The sequence below is a fragment of the Rattus rattus genome, chromosome 8, assembly GCF_011064425.1.
Source record: "Rattus rattus isolate New Zealand chromosome 8, Rrattus_CSIRO_v1, whole genome shotgun sequence".
NCBI classification, from domain to species: domain Eukaryota; kingdom Metazoa; phylum Chordata; class Mammalia; order Rodentia; family Muridae; genus Rattus; species Rattus rattus.
In genome coordinates this window covers 43,190,513-43,205,471 of record NC_046161.1, presented here as the reverse complement: position 1 = coordinate 43,205,471, position 14,959 = coordinate 43,190,513, and the positions used below count along the sequence as shown (strand labels likewise).

The 14,959-nt window shown below is 48.4% G+C and overlaps 1 protein-coding gene across 2 annotated transcripts in view; it reads left to right on the top strand.

Annotated features, from left to right (window-relative positions):
- Zbtb16 (zinc finger and BTB domain containing 16) overlaps positions 1–14,959 on the top strand; it is a 179,530-nt gene that overhangs the window by 119,359 nt on the left and 45,212 nt on the right. The window lies entirely within an intron of this gene.

Sequence of the window (14,959 nt, the reverse complement as noted above, 5' to 3'; positions counted from 1 at the left end):
AAGTATAGTAGCACAAAGGAGGTCAGGGTCTTCGGTGACATCCTCTTGTTGCCAAACACGGTATCATCATGTCCAGGGTCTTTGTGGATGGGAATGGTCTTGTGTAGACTCCTGTCCATGAGGCTGGGCAAGCATTACAGAGAGGACAGTTCTGAGACCAGCTGTTCTGAATTAGGCCCAGATTCTGTCTAGAACAAGCCAATGAGCTTCCCACCTTCCCAAAGAGTCTTGCACGCTCTTGCTAAGGACCTAAGGGTTCCGCGGTGTGGCCTAAGGTCCCCTCGCTAATGGTTGGAAACCCCTTCACACACTCTGTGGTGAAATTCAGAAGCCCTGGTGTAGCCACAGTGGCTGGTCCTCCCTCTGTAACAGTTTGAGTCATCACCTCTACACATCCACCGACACACAGGGATGTATTTGAACAGTGTTAACCGACAGACATAGAGTGCTCCTCAGATTCCCCGGTGCTGATTGCACTGTGTCAGCATCATCTCGTCACCTTGATTGACAGCTCTGTCACCATCATGGCCAAAGTTCACACTGGTCGGTTGCTCACGCTGTGCCAGGCACCGTTCTCTTTTCTTCCCATGATCCCTCTTGGCTAGTCTTTCAGGAACCCTGTAAACTAACAAGGAGACTCCTCTTAGGTCAACACTGAAGAAAGGGACTCTTGAAAGAGGGCAGGAGCAGGAGTTAAGTGTGATCCTTCAGAGGTTGGGGTACCCAGGTTTCATCCTGATTGGGGCAATTCCTAAAAGGAACTAAGGGTTAATTACTTAGTCTCTTTTTATTTGGGTTTCTCATCAATTAGGAAAGTAGGAGGGGTGACTATATGGGCCTGTCAAATCGTGCTTTGTGGGATTCAATAAAATGATTTTTCCGGAAGTGCTTCCCAGAATGTTTGGCTCATAATACGTATTTAGCAGGCAGTAGTTGATACAATTTAATAAATACTTTTTGCATTCCCACTGTGTCCAGACTGCTAGTGGAATGTGGGATATGGTAGCATACACACGAGACAGACAGTTCTGATTCTCATGGAACTGAGGCTGCTGCCGGGACACAGTACGACCGACAAGCATATGATACAGTGTCAATTTAAAGTGGGTGTTGCCAAGAAAAAATGAAGCAGACGTGCTGTGGGGAAGAAAGGAGAGGGAGAAAAGTGGTGTTTCAGATAAAACGGCCAGGGAAGAAGGCTTCGTTGAGGAGGTGGTGTTTGAGCAGAGGCCTGAGGTGAGGGGTGAGCTGCTTAGATGGCCGTGGGAGCAGGGGGACATGCACTTGGAAAGGTCTCAAGGCCAGGCAGGGCTTCATCATTTAAGAAGAACGGAGAGCGGAGTGGCCAGTGAGCTGGGTCCGGCCTCTCAGCCCTGGAACCTGGGTTTGACTCCCTGTGTGCTAGGCGTTCTTCTCAGCGGTGCGCTAGTTACTCGTTTTATTTTAGCACCGTGACAGTGTACTTGAGAAAAGCAGCATCCCGACAGAGGGTTTATTTTGGCTCACCGTCTGAGGCTACAGGTCTGTCATGTCCCTCCTCAGTTAAACCTCCTTGGAAGCAGCCTCTCAGACAGGCCCAGCGGTGTGTCTCCCAGGCGATTGCAAATCCAGCCATGTTGACACTGAAGATGAACTATCCCGAGGGGGGGGGGGGAATGTTTGCAAACCACATGTGAAGTGCTTAGCTAGAAAATACAAAAGAGTTCTTACAAGCTGAAAACCCAGTACAGATAACTAGAGAAAAAAATGGGCAAAGGAAATGTCACATAAACTCAAAGGTCGACGTAGCAAAGGACACATAAAAGGGTGCTCCGTGTCAGCAGCCACCAGGGAGGAGCAGGTGAAACCGTGGTGAGCTACCTCTCAGCCCATCAGGATGTGGCTCGCCGAAGAGACAGGGATAGCGGCAAGTGCTGCTGAGGGTATGGAAAAACCAGAGCCCTCGTGTGGGGAGAGGGAGGCCCAGTCACTTTGGAGGGCCACCTGGAAGCTCTTAAGAGGCTTAGACATAGAGATACCAGATTGCCCAGCAGTTTTGCTCCTTCCCGTCCACCAAAAGAGATGAAGCTGTTGTGTCCATGCAGAAACTTGAATGTGAATGCCCATAGCTTCCATCAGGTCGAGGTGACCCAGTGTCAGTCAGTTAACAGGTAAGCAAAAGGTGAGGTATCCACGGGCAGCGAACGGTTTAGTTGTAAAATGGATTGACGTCTTGGTACATGCTACGGCATGGCTAAACCTTAGAAACACCTGTTGAGAGGAGCCTGACATGAAAGTCCGTGTGTTATATGGCCTTCATTCATATATAATGTCCAGAATGGGCAAATCCGTATAGACCTGGAGTACATTAGTAGGTGGCAGGGACTGCAGACGTCAGGAATAAATAGGGATTGACTGCTAAGGGATACAGTTTCTTTTGGGGGAGACAAACATTTTCTAGAATTGACCGCGATGATGATTATGTAATGTGTTAAGAACCAATAAACTGTATCTTTTGCAAGTATAGATAGACTGCATGCCATGTGTATCGTAGCTTTTAAAGCTGGGTGGATGTGTATGTGTATGCATATGTAATCTGTCATTGTCAGGAACACACTTAACTGGTACTTTACATCTGTCACCTCATTTATCCCCCCCCATACACACACACACACACACACACACACACACACACACACACACACGTATAGGTAGATATACATACACAAGCTTGTATAGAGAAGGGGGGAAGATAGTCCACTGGGGGATCTTGGGGAGAATTCCAGAGTTCTAAGGCCTCACGCTTGCTATGTATGCAACCTACCGCTGAGCTACATTGCCAAGTCGCACTGGGGCGTTTAGAGTGTTGGTGACTTGATTATTAAGTGTGGAAGAGGACTGTGGGCCTTGTGTTGGGAGTTGACCAGAGAGAACACAGGTCTTAGATCTCAGTCACTATGTGAGACACCACTCCAGCAGCCCCTTAGAAAAGCCAAGTGTTTCGAGGGTTGGTTGGGCTCAACTGGGTGGTTTTCACATGGACTGCCATTGGGAATAGCTGGGGCTGGCACCTTCTGAACGTTACCCTGGGGTGTGTATCTCGGTGACGTCTCTGCCCATACATCTTACTTAGAACTCCTCCAGCTTGGCTTGTCAGCAGCACAGCAGCCTCTGTCTGTTTCTACAGAACACGACCTCAGGCTATAGAAACCAGGGAACACATGACACCAGCTCCGTTACAACTGGAAAAACAACCAGAAACACACAGTCTCACCTCTGCTCTGTTCTGCTGTTTAAAATGGTCCCAGGTCAGCCCCACGTTTTAAAGGAATAGAAATCTAGACTTCCCTTCTCACTGGGCAAGTGGTAAGAGCCTGTAAGAGAATTGGTGGCAGCCATCTTGCAAACAAACAACTACTGGTCTGGAGGGGACAAAGGTTGAAGAATAGGTTGGATTCTGGTAGAACTTTCTTATTGTTGGACCACACAGACTCAGGAACTCTGACCTGGGGTAACTGAGGAATTTTGACTCTACTTTGTCATATCCCTTTACTCTGTCCATCTGGACTAAATTCACAGCAGCAGGAAGCAGGGCTTCCTTTTAAACCAGAGTTGGGAAAGCATTCCTGAGGGCAAGCATCAAGGTAGTGACTCTCAGCCAGGCCCAGGGGCTTGCTGCTTACCTCCTGTGTCTTTAGCACGTGTCTGGGAGGCTGTGTAACCTGGTAGGAACACTGGGGACCCAAGGGTGATCTGGGAACTTTACTTTCTCTCAGATACCTCATGGCTTTCTGCCAGTAGAGAGGCTCCATCTGAGAGAAGTCAGCTCAGGTGGCAATAAAGCAGTGGATGCTAAGCAGCTTCTCTCGAATTTCTCAGTAAAGGTTGAGACAACTAAGGGTGAAGGGCGGAGAAGTTGGAATGAGAGGCCAAGGTAGAAGCTGGGTATAGGCCGTGCGCAAAGCTAAGAGCTTCAGCTTCCTCCCAGTGCATAATAGGCACTGGACAGGAGCCTGTGGCACCCGGAGCCTCTCCTGATGTGTGGCAGGCTTCCTTTATTATTAATGGTAGGGACTTCCTGCTGAGCCCTCTAGTACCCCTCAGGCTGCCCTTATGGTCAGTGAAAGAACCTGTGAACTCCATTCAGCATCTCTGGTTTTGAAAGGACGGTTCAGGAGTCAGAGTTCGGGCTCACTCGGCAGAGGACTTACTGGCAGCATGAGTTCCTGGGTTCCGTGCCCACCCAGCACCGCATACACGGGGCACGGTAGTGCATGTCTGTAATCCCAGAGTCTGGGTGGAAGGTGCTGGATCAGAAGCTCAGGAATTATTTTCAGCTATATATTAAATCTGAGGGCAGCCTGGAGTAACCCCCAACACCACCCACACACACGCATGCACGCACGCACGCACGCACGCACGCACGCACGCACGGTAGGGTGGCCCAGGGGAAGGGTTCCAAGGGAATATTGAAAATATTACTGACCAGTGTGGTTGTGCACAACTTTAATCCCAGCTTGGGAGGCAGAGGCAGGTGGATCTCTGTGAGTTCAAGGACAGCCTGGTCTACATAGTAAGCTTCAGGACATAGAGGAAACCCTGACTCAGAGAGAGGGGGAAGGAGGAGGGAGGGAGAAGGAAGGGAGAGAGAAACAGAGAGGGAGGGAGGGAGGGAGGAAGGAAGGAAGGAAGGAAGGAAGGAAAGAAGGAAGGAAGGAAGGAAGGAAGGAAGGAAGGAAGGAAGGAAGGAAGGAAGGAAGGAAGGGATTAAAGCCTTTGGAAGAAGCAAAGTGAGGTGATAGGTGTCACCAGCGAGCTAACAGGCAAACAGAGGAGCCATCTGGAGAGGAGAAGGAGCAGAGACTGTGGGAAGAGAAGACTTTGCTGCCTCAACAGACTGGTTTTACAGTTAAGAAAATGGAGGCCCAGAAGGTACCCAGCAGGAAGTGCAGAGCTGAAACCTGGCCCAGCCCCAGGTTCAGTGCCCTCCCATAGCTGCTCATCACCCCGCACTGTGCCCTCCCACTCTGTCTGTCTGTGGCCTGAGCAGGTCAGGGAGAACCTGTGCTACCGTCTCACTCAGGGCCCTGTCTTGGCCATCCTCATGACCCCCTTAACTAAGAATTCCCCATGCTCTGATGCCCACGGCTTCATGTCGGGGTAGGATATAATTTCCCTGATTCAGATCAGCCTGGGCATTCCCTGACCAAGGGCTCCACACGGGGAGTGAGCAGCCAGCACAGGACTCTGCACAGGATGGGAGATACAGTGTCTGGAAGGTTATTATTAAGCCCCTGAACATAGTAGAAAGGAGCTGCAGTTTTGGTGCAAGCGAAGCAGATGGTACCATCACCTCTCCCCCCCCCTTCCGACTCACTTAGCCTGGATTTCTTCCATCCTGGTGTGCATGACACCCCCTCCCCCCAGATCTCCATGAACCCAGGCTGGCACTCCGGGGAGGCCATCCTTACAGTGGTAGGGGGCTGGGCTCTGGCTTTGTTGTCATATCCTGGTTTTCTGTTTGGGTACAGCAAAGACTTTGAGGAGATAAACAGAGATCATTTTACACCTTTTATATTATGACAGATACATACTGCAAAACACTGCTGCTTCCAAAATGTTTGGGTTTGCAGAGCGCGAGGAATTAACCGCTAGGCAGCTCCCGGAAGGCTCATACTTCATTTACACATCAGAAGTTTTTTTTCTTTTTTCTTTTTTTACCCTGTTCAGTCAAACCAGAGTGAGAAGACTGCATGCATGCGTGTGTGCAGTCATATGCACAACCAGGGCCTCTCCTGGGTTCAGTAGCAGGAGCATCTTAATTTAGTAAGTAGTTCTTTAAGTCCAGATAAACTGATAAATACCATTAATGGCTTAATTTATACTCTGGGTTTGAAATTTGACACTCGGACACTATCTTGGCTCAGGAAACACAAGTGGTTCTGTGCCCGAGGTTTTAATGACCGATCAGTAATATAAATTGCTACATCACTGAGCAGAAATAGCCTCTCCTTGTCATTTGATCTGGAAACTTCTCCGGCCAGGCAGCAGTTAATAAATTTAAAAATAATTACCCTCTTTATTCAAAGTCAAACTAATTAGGAGTGGGTTTTTTTTTTTTTAAACAAATCATAATGTTGTTGTTCAAGTCACTGTATGTTCCCTCTTGAGACTTGAACAGGCCCAGGGGCAACAGACAGTACTGAATGGCAGTAAAGGGAGGGCAGAGGCGCTGTCTTGGCTGTTGGGCTCCAGGGAAGTGGCTGGGGCAATCATGTCCCAGGGGGAAGGCAGGCACCATCAAGAAGGACGCTGTGAAGAGTCCCGTATAGGAACCTTCAATTCTGAGCGTCCATATGGATCTCTGGGCCCCTGCCTACTATGGTGTGAATATGGGGGAGTTAGGGTCGAGGCTGGTCTACGTGGGAGCCAGGCTGAGAGACAGAGAGTCAAGGAGCAGAAGGAGTGGACATGGGCATACACATGCGTGACCATTACGGGAGACTCAACATATGAAAGGCAGAGTGATGGGCAGAATGACATCTGGAAAAATAATTGCCTTCTTGGCAAGGGTGGGCCCTAATGGAGTGGCGTAGGTTTATGTCACACACTATAGAGGAAAGGTGTACATGCAGCCTTAAGTGTGGAGTATGGGGGTACCAGTGCACGGTGGTCCAGGACTTGGTCTCTAGTGTCACACGATCTTAGCTTTGTCATTTATAAAGTTGGGGTTGTTCATCCTCTTTAAATCACAGTTTGCTCAGCTCAGTCTCAGGACCATGTGATGCTCGGTTTGTGTGGGCTTTGATCTGATCGTCCACGAGCGCTCAGCACAGGCCTTGCATGGAGCATGCGCTTAGGAAATGGCAGTGGTGGTTACTGTTAGTGCCTCCATCGTCCCCTTACTCGGTAGGTGGTGAGGAAGGACCACGTCCATAGAGATGGTGATAGGCAACTAACTGTGTCCAGCTGCTTTTCCATATTGGAGGTGTAGGGACTTCTAGGATCGTACTATGTCCCCCAGCCAAGAGATCACTTCCAACATGTCTTCCATGAGGAAAGTAATGATAGAGCCTTCCAGTCTCCTTTGCCCCAAAGCAGGAAACGTCCTTTGAACAAGCATCTTCCAATGCCAGCAGCTTCTAAACTTTGAGCTAATTCATGTGGCAGATTTGGTAGTTACGAAGAACCCAGAGACTGCAATATCCGAAGCTGCCATAGATAACAAGACTGAACCAGTGCAGAACTAGGGCCAGGATTAAGCCGGCGTTTCAGCCTCAAAGCAGTACTGGACTTGTCCCCTACAACACCTTAGGGGAGGCCAGGGGAATGCCTCTGAGTACTCGGGAGGATGAGAATTTTCTGGTGAGATCTCACACTTGTCGTCATTAGATCCCTAGATGTTCTGAATTGCCATCCTTCCTGTAGGACTTTCTACCTCATCCTACCCCTTCCCCAAAATGAAAGAGAGAAAGAGGCAGACAAACGATGAGTACGATCATTTCTGGGTTTTGCCTCCCCTGGTACAGGGAACTAGGTGGACCTAGACCATGAACTTGCCCCAGAGAAGGTTTTAGTCTCTTCTCCTGCTAGAGCCTGCTCCAGAAGTTCTCCAAGTTGATGGTCTCACTTTCTGTCCATCAGAAGAGGTCGTTCAGCTGGGTTGACCCATCATTCCTTCGTTCACTTACTCTCTGAGTCTTAGAGCATTGTACCCAGGGAATATCAGGTGCTGTGTGGATATAACTCATAGTGGTGAACAAAACTGGGTTCCTACCTTCCTGAAGGCCATAGTGTTTGAAAGACATGAGCAAGCAAGTTGAGCTTGGCCTTAGGTATGGGTACTTGAAGAGATGACCTTCATGGGTACTGGGCAGCTCTAGCCGTGTTAACTCTTCGTGACTAAGGCACATATTATTTCTCTCTCATCTTTGGTGGAGAACACTGAATCCTAGGGGCTTAGGGAACACCGGTCCAGAGCAGAACTATAATGGGTGTCGTCTTGTGGTTCTATGTCCCAGATAAGCATTGTCCTCTTCCTGTAGGACCTGGACATTGAATCTGATATGCAGACCAGAGGCTTAAAGCCCATGCTTGGAGAAGGTACTCAGATAAGAGCCAATCAGTCAGTCAATCAATCAATCAATCAATCAATCAATCAATCCAAACTAAAATTAGGACTCATAGGATTTCATTTTCAACCCAAGCTTCTCTCCCCTCTGACTACAAAATACAGACTTTCTTTGACTGGCCTCGGGGGGGGGGGATGGGGGGGATGTTTAGTTTCCGTATTGCTGTGTGACAAGGGAAGCCACTTAACCAAACTCAGATGTTTAGATGCTGCTTTTCATGGACTTAAAACTGGCTCCAAGCAGGTCCAGAAGCCATGAACACACCCAGCAGTGGCGGCTCGGCTGTGGACTCTGTCTTTCCCTTTCAACAGGGAGTGGGTATTGACAGATACCTACCCAAAGGACCCTTCCTGCTTTAGGGTAAAGCAGGCTAGAAGGTTCTATCACTTTTCCCATTGTTGTGACCTAAAGAATCCCCAACGAGAAGGACCTTAATGGCAGGAAAGGCTGATTCTGGCTGACAGTTTGAGGGAGGACAGTCCATGGCGGTGGAGAAAGCATGGCAGCAGGTAGCTTCCTGGTGGCAGGAATGTGCAGGTGGGACTCTTTGCTTCCTGATATCCCGGTGAAATAGGGAAGCAGAAGTGTAGGAAAGAGGTATTCACCTGCTCTTCACCCTCCCCTTCCCCCTTTTCCAGTGTGAAACTCCAGAGGGTATCGCTATCCACTTTCAGAATGGATCTTCCCTCTTTAGTTCATTCTGTCTAGAAATGCCATCACAGACACACCCAGAGGTGTGTCACCTGAGTTATCTCAAAGCCACTCAAGTTGGCAATTGAGATTAACCACCCTGGAAGTATACGCATGCCCAGCAGCCTTTTGGCTCCTTGGATAAGGAAAGTTCGTTTCCAGCTCTGATGCTGAGATCACCTCTCCTGACCCATGTCTCACCTTTGATATATCATCAACACTGGGGGTGGGGGGTGGGGAGAGAATGGGACTTGCCCTTGACTATGATCTTCGGTGGAAAAGCAAGCCCTTATTTGAAGGCCTCCTCATGGAGGAAGCTGGCTGTGGGAAGAATACAGGAGTAAGTAGCAGGTAGAGTCAAAGGGTAAACACCACCACATCCTCCCTCAAGATCACTGCCAGTCACCCTGGTCCATCAGCGACCTAGACCTAGCAGGAAGGGCAGACTGGACACCTAGAAGCCACATCAGGCGGATGGGATCCTGGCCTCAAGCACTGTCTCCGAAAGCCCAACCCCAGAGGATGATTAGAAATAACCTTGATCTCCCTGATACTTTACATGAAATAGAAAAGGAAGGACGGGGCCTCAGGCTCCTGCCCAAGGTGGAAGGTGCCGGGGTGGGGGGAGGGTGGTGGGGGGAGAGCAGTGAGTGAGTCATCAGACGGACAGACAGACTCCGTGCTGGTTGGCAGGTTCTCACCATTGAGAGCATAATAGCATTTGACTTTTATAAATATCAGAGGTGATTCGTGTAGCATTTCACATGGTGTGCCAAGGAATTTAACACGAGGAAGCTCAAATCCCAGAATGGCCACAGAGCGTCATAGGCACTTTGGGAGGGAGGGTCATGTGCTGCTGCTTGTACAGTCAGTGCCCAGCATAGATTTACTCTTGACCTAATTTCATGCTGTTACTATAAAGGCATGCTCCATTCCTAATATAGAGTTTTATTTTCCAAGCACAGATCTCTCGGCTCTGCGGAAGCTGCCTGCTGTAGAGCGGGGAGGGGTGACCCAGCTGTCACTTGCTGGTCTATACAAACTGCCTTCTCCCCTGCCTGCCCCCAGCCCCCCCCCCCAAGCCAACTTCTGCAGGTACCCCTCGATGGCGATTTTTTAAACTGGAATCAGTGGTCATTTTTAGAGTGGTTTTAGGCTTGAAGCAAAGTTGCCTAAAAGGAATAGAGACTTCTGAGAGTGGCTGTGTCTTCTCACATGCAGAGGCTACAGTCACTGCTGTCAGTGTCCTACAACGCCACAGATCATCTGTTACCTCCCTGGACTAAGCATGCCAGTCTATGGCCCACAGCACAGTCTTGGTGTGGGTCATGTCATAGGCTTAGACATGTATGTAATAGCACAGGGCAACCATGCGGAGCAGACCAGATGCCCTGAAAGTGCTTTTGTCTCCCCAGTACCTTTAAAGAGTTACTTACTTTGGATTATGTGTGTGGGAATTCTGGGGGGTCTGACACCTATTCTAGCTTCCTCAGACGTGTGTCCGTACATGGAGAAGACAGGTGTGGGTGCTGGGAACAGAGCTTGGGTCTGTTGTAGGAACAACACATGTTCTTAACTGCTTCACCAACTCTCTAGCCCCACACCCAACACTTTTCCTCCCCCTGTTTTTGATCGTAAAAGATTGTTTTGTGTATGTGTGACTCTGGAGGTTGAACCTGCGGCCTTGTGCCCGGTAAACTCTATCACTGAACTCCACCCCCAGACCCTGGTGCTGGGGAATCAAATTTCCAGGCTTGTGTAGCAGTTGCGTGTATCTGACAACCTCAGTTTTTCTTTTTCTCCTTCCCTTTTCTCCCTCCCTTTTTCCCCTCCTGTTGTTCCCTCCCTCATTTATCCCACACTGGTCCCAAACTCCCTATGTTAGCTGAGGCTAGCCTTCAATTTCCGATCCCTCCTGCCTGTACCTCCCAAGTACTAACATACAGATGCTCCACCCTTGTATCCCTACATTAGTCACGTGATCATTACTGCCTTGGGCCGTGTTTGGACAAATCAGTGGTGTTTGATTATCTGGGCATTGATAAAAAGACATAACCCAAGACAGGTTAGAGAAGACTCATCACCTGGAGCATCCACCTCGTGCAGACTTTCTGCTGTGACCCTGAGGTAGGAGAGCAGCGGTGGACAGGACCCACAGGGGCCTAAGTGTCCTTCACCTCCTACCATGGCAGGAATAATGTCGGACACTATTGTTGGCATAGGGAGAGGCAGCGTGGTACTTGAAAAGGTCAGTAATGCAGGAGAAAGGAGAGCTAGGCTTCTATCCATTCCTGCCACAAACTTGCTTTATGACACAGAAAAAAAAAAAAAAGATTGCTTAGTTTCTTTGACTTTCACACGCAGAGGGTGGGAACTGGACAAGAAAAAATGCTGTTAAGGGATTGTGTGATCCAGGGAAGAGTCTTAGATCTGATCTTGTATTGACAGTGTTGTGAATTCCACTCAGCCTATCTTCCCATTCTATAACTACGTTTAGAAATATGTGGGTGGCAGTGAGGGCTGTAGCCCGGTTTGTAGAGTGTCTGGCATGTATATATAAAGCCTCTGGTCTAATTCCCAACATTGCACAAATTGTGCATGGTAGTACATGCCTGTGATTCTAGCACTCAGCTAGTGGAAGCAGACAGAAGTTCAAGGTCACCTTCAGTTATAGGGTTTTTTGGGGACCAGCCTGGACTACAAAGGTGTATACATTTATAGCTATGTACATATATATTTATGAGTGCAAGTGTCTAAGGAAGTCAGACGATATGTCAGATGCCCTGGAACTGAAATACAAGGCAGACGTGGGTGCTGGAAACTGAACTTGTGTCTTTCAGGTACCACACTGCCTCCCCCTCTGCTAACGATAGTGTCCAGCATCATTCTCGCTATGGTAGGAGATGACAAAAATGAGGCCCAAGTAGGTCCTGTCCACTGCTGTTCTCCTACCCCAGGGCCGCAGCAGAATGTCTGGCAGAAAGTTGGTGTTCAAGGTGATGATTCAAGAAGCTTGAGTCTTCTCTAATCTGTCTTGGGTCAAGTATTTTTACATACATATCGCATGTGTGTGCACGCGTGCGCACACACACACACACACACACACACACACACACACACACACACACACCTGTTGTAAACACTACAACAACAGTATCTGGAAAATGCCTAGGTCAGGACGGCTAGAGAATAGCATGTGTCCTAGTGGTGGTGACAGCTTCTACTTTGAGGTCTGCAGCTTCTTTCCCTCAACCGTAGACCGTGTTTCTCTTGCTTTATTCAAAGCTTGCTTCATAGCTTTGCACTCAATACATACCAAGTCCGTTCTAGGAGCTAAAGGGGGAAGTGAAGCACTTGCCACTCTGTGGGGTTTTAGATCGCCTTCAGCACATGTGCACGGCTGACGGGGGAGGGGCTGGGGTGGCGGCCTTCTCACAGGTCCTGAGAAGTTTAAATGATGTGACCGATCATGTGGATAAGATCGTACTGGAGACTTCCCCTGCCCTTCTTGCCCACAGGTTCCATTCAGATTACCCCACCGTCAGCATCCCTGTGGCCAGACTTCGTCCCCCACAGGTCCCCTCTGTCCCTTCCCACTCCGCTCTCTGCTCTTGTTCTTTCTTTTCCAATCCCCTCTCCTCTCTCCAGGGCCACCCCTGCTCCTGCTGACAGAAAGGAGTTAGTAAAAACCTATGTGTAACTGAAATTTGAAAAGCCATAAATCGCCTTGTTTTTTCTAGAATGTTGGTAGCATTTTGATTTAATAGTTGGACAAACACAAGGGCCTATTTTATTCGGAGTTTACAGGCCTCAAGGCTGTTATTCCTCCAAATTTAATAGCATCGAAATTGCAGGGTTCGCTATAATTTGCCTATCGTTTGCTGCTCCGCCATTGATGTTTATTGTCAGCGAGATGGAATCTCAATCCGACTCACTTAGATAACATGTCTGTTAAACATTTAGATAATTGTACAATCATTAACTTGTCACATTATTTTAGAGATTCAAAACAGAGGCAGGGTAAGTAGAGGTACCCAGGGGGCGGGGGCAGAGGTGGGTGGAGGAGGAGGAGCAGAGGCGGGGGACCTCTTTGGAGTTAGATAACTGGAGATGAGAGAATTGATTGCACGAGCTGCCGTGTTATCCAAGATGTCTGAGTTACGGAGGTGTGCGCTGCAGAGATAGGACTGTGGGGTTTTCCCTTTCACGTTCCCTTCCTCACCATGGTAGTCAGGCTGCTGTTTGCCGACCTCTGGGACAAGGTGCCAGATGCACATACGTCTTTGGTGCTCTGTCCCCAACTTTCCCCAGGAAGGTCTGACTGTGAGATTACTCGTAACCGTAAAGCATTATGAATGAGTTAAATGGCCGTAGAATCTGTTAACAGAGATACCTGACCTGGAACGCTGTCTGTGTTGTTTTGAGGGCTTTTTTTTTTTTAAGCGGATTTTAAAGTAAGTTTTAATGAGGGCTGGGGTGTGTGTGGCTCAGAATGTAGAGCGCGTGCTGTGAAAGCACGAGAGAGCCTGAATTCGGGGATTCTAAACACTCACAGAGCACAGGGTTAATATAAACAGAAACCACCCTGTAATAGTCTGTGATGCCCTATGGATATTAACCAGAAACTATTTTTAAAAAGAGGATTAGAGGGTACTTTACTTTCTGAGTTTTTTTTTCCCTATGTTTTAGTAATTATTGTGATTAAACGTTTGCCACTTAGATAATGCTAAAACCCTAATGTCACTTTATACATTCGGAAGCCTTCATGGCTACATCTCATTCCTCCCATGGAGGGAGATTTCTAAGAGAAAAATTCGAGAGCGATCAAGGATATTCACAGCCCAGTCACCTTGACAGGTGCCTCAGTTCCCCCCCACTGTGAAGACAGACAGATGCCAACTGGGGAACCCAGCAACGTGGCATGGGCCTGTGCTGGCCTCCAGAGGTCAGGGGCTGTGGGAACAACCACAGTAGCGATAGTGGGCCCGTGGGCTGGGAATGCAGAGATGGCTCTCAGAAATAGCAGTACACACATTCTGGTCTGAGAAGGTCCTGGGGCAGGGAAGGTGTGACTGTAGGTCTGGGTGGCTTTGGTTAGACAGGCGTGTCCTGCATCCCCTGAGTATACACTGTGACTGGAGTCAGAGCAGCCCCGCCATTTCCAGCTTATGTGTACCCAAATGACGTAGAAGAATAGGGGAAAACAGTTTTAACAAAAACAACACCCCCCAACTTAGTGTTTCCCCAGTTGTATTGTAGATAATGCAGGTATTTGGGGGGGGAGGAAGAGGATAAACAATATAAATATCTTATGGGCTGTAAGCTAAATAATGCATATATTTAGAAAAACAACTTGAATATTTCATAGGTTGCAGTGCAGATTCTTGCCTAAATGACAGAACTGGCTGCTGAGGCCAGCGGGTTGAGGGTGAGGATTCTGTGGAGGCCAGAATGGAAGGCGGCAGGGATGAGATAGAAAAATGGGAGCCTGGAACTTGGAAGAAGAAGATAGCCAACCGCCACTAACCGGGAACCCAAGTATGCTGGGAGCTCTGGCTTCTCTTCTTTAACGGTAACGATGTCTTCCACACATACGACTGCTTGTTTCTAATATGGAAGGGATGCAAACGATGTGATAATAATGAGAATTTATTTTCTAACATTTGTGTTTGCGTGTGAATGCCGCGTGTGCTCCAGTGGAACCCAGACGAGGCCATTGGAACAAGTGGACCTAGGGGTTGCAGGCAGCTATGAGCTCCTAACACAGGGACTACAACCAGACTCTGGGCCTCCAGAAGAACAACAAGTGCTCTTAACTGCTGAGCCATCCCTCCTGTCTCTAAGAATTGATTCTCAAAAAAGCAATTTCAACCAAAGAGAATTGAAAAGCAAACATTCAAACCAAAACGTACAAGCAGTTCTTCATAGCAGCTGCAGCCTCATAGTCCAAAAGCAGGAACTCCCCAACTCTTCATCCACTGAAGAATGGATAAATGCATTATGGTATATCCACAAAATAGACTGTTACTCACCCATAAAGAGTGAAGCACTCATACATGCTATTCAGTAGAGGTCTACATGCAAGACTGCAGAAGGAAAAGGCTTTATGTTGTGAGACCTAACTTATTTGAACTATGCAGAGTAGGGAAGGTGACAGA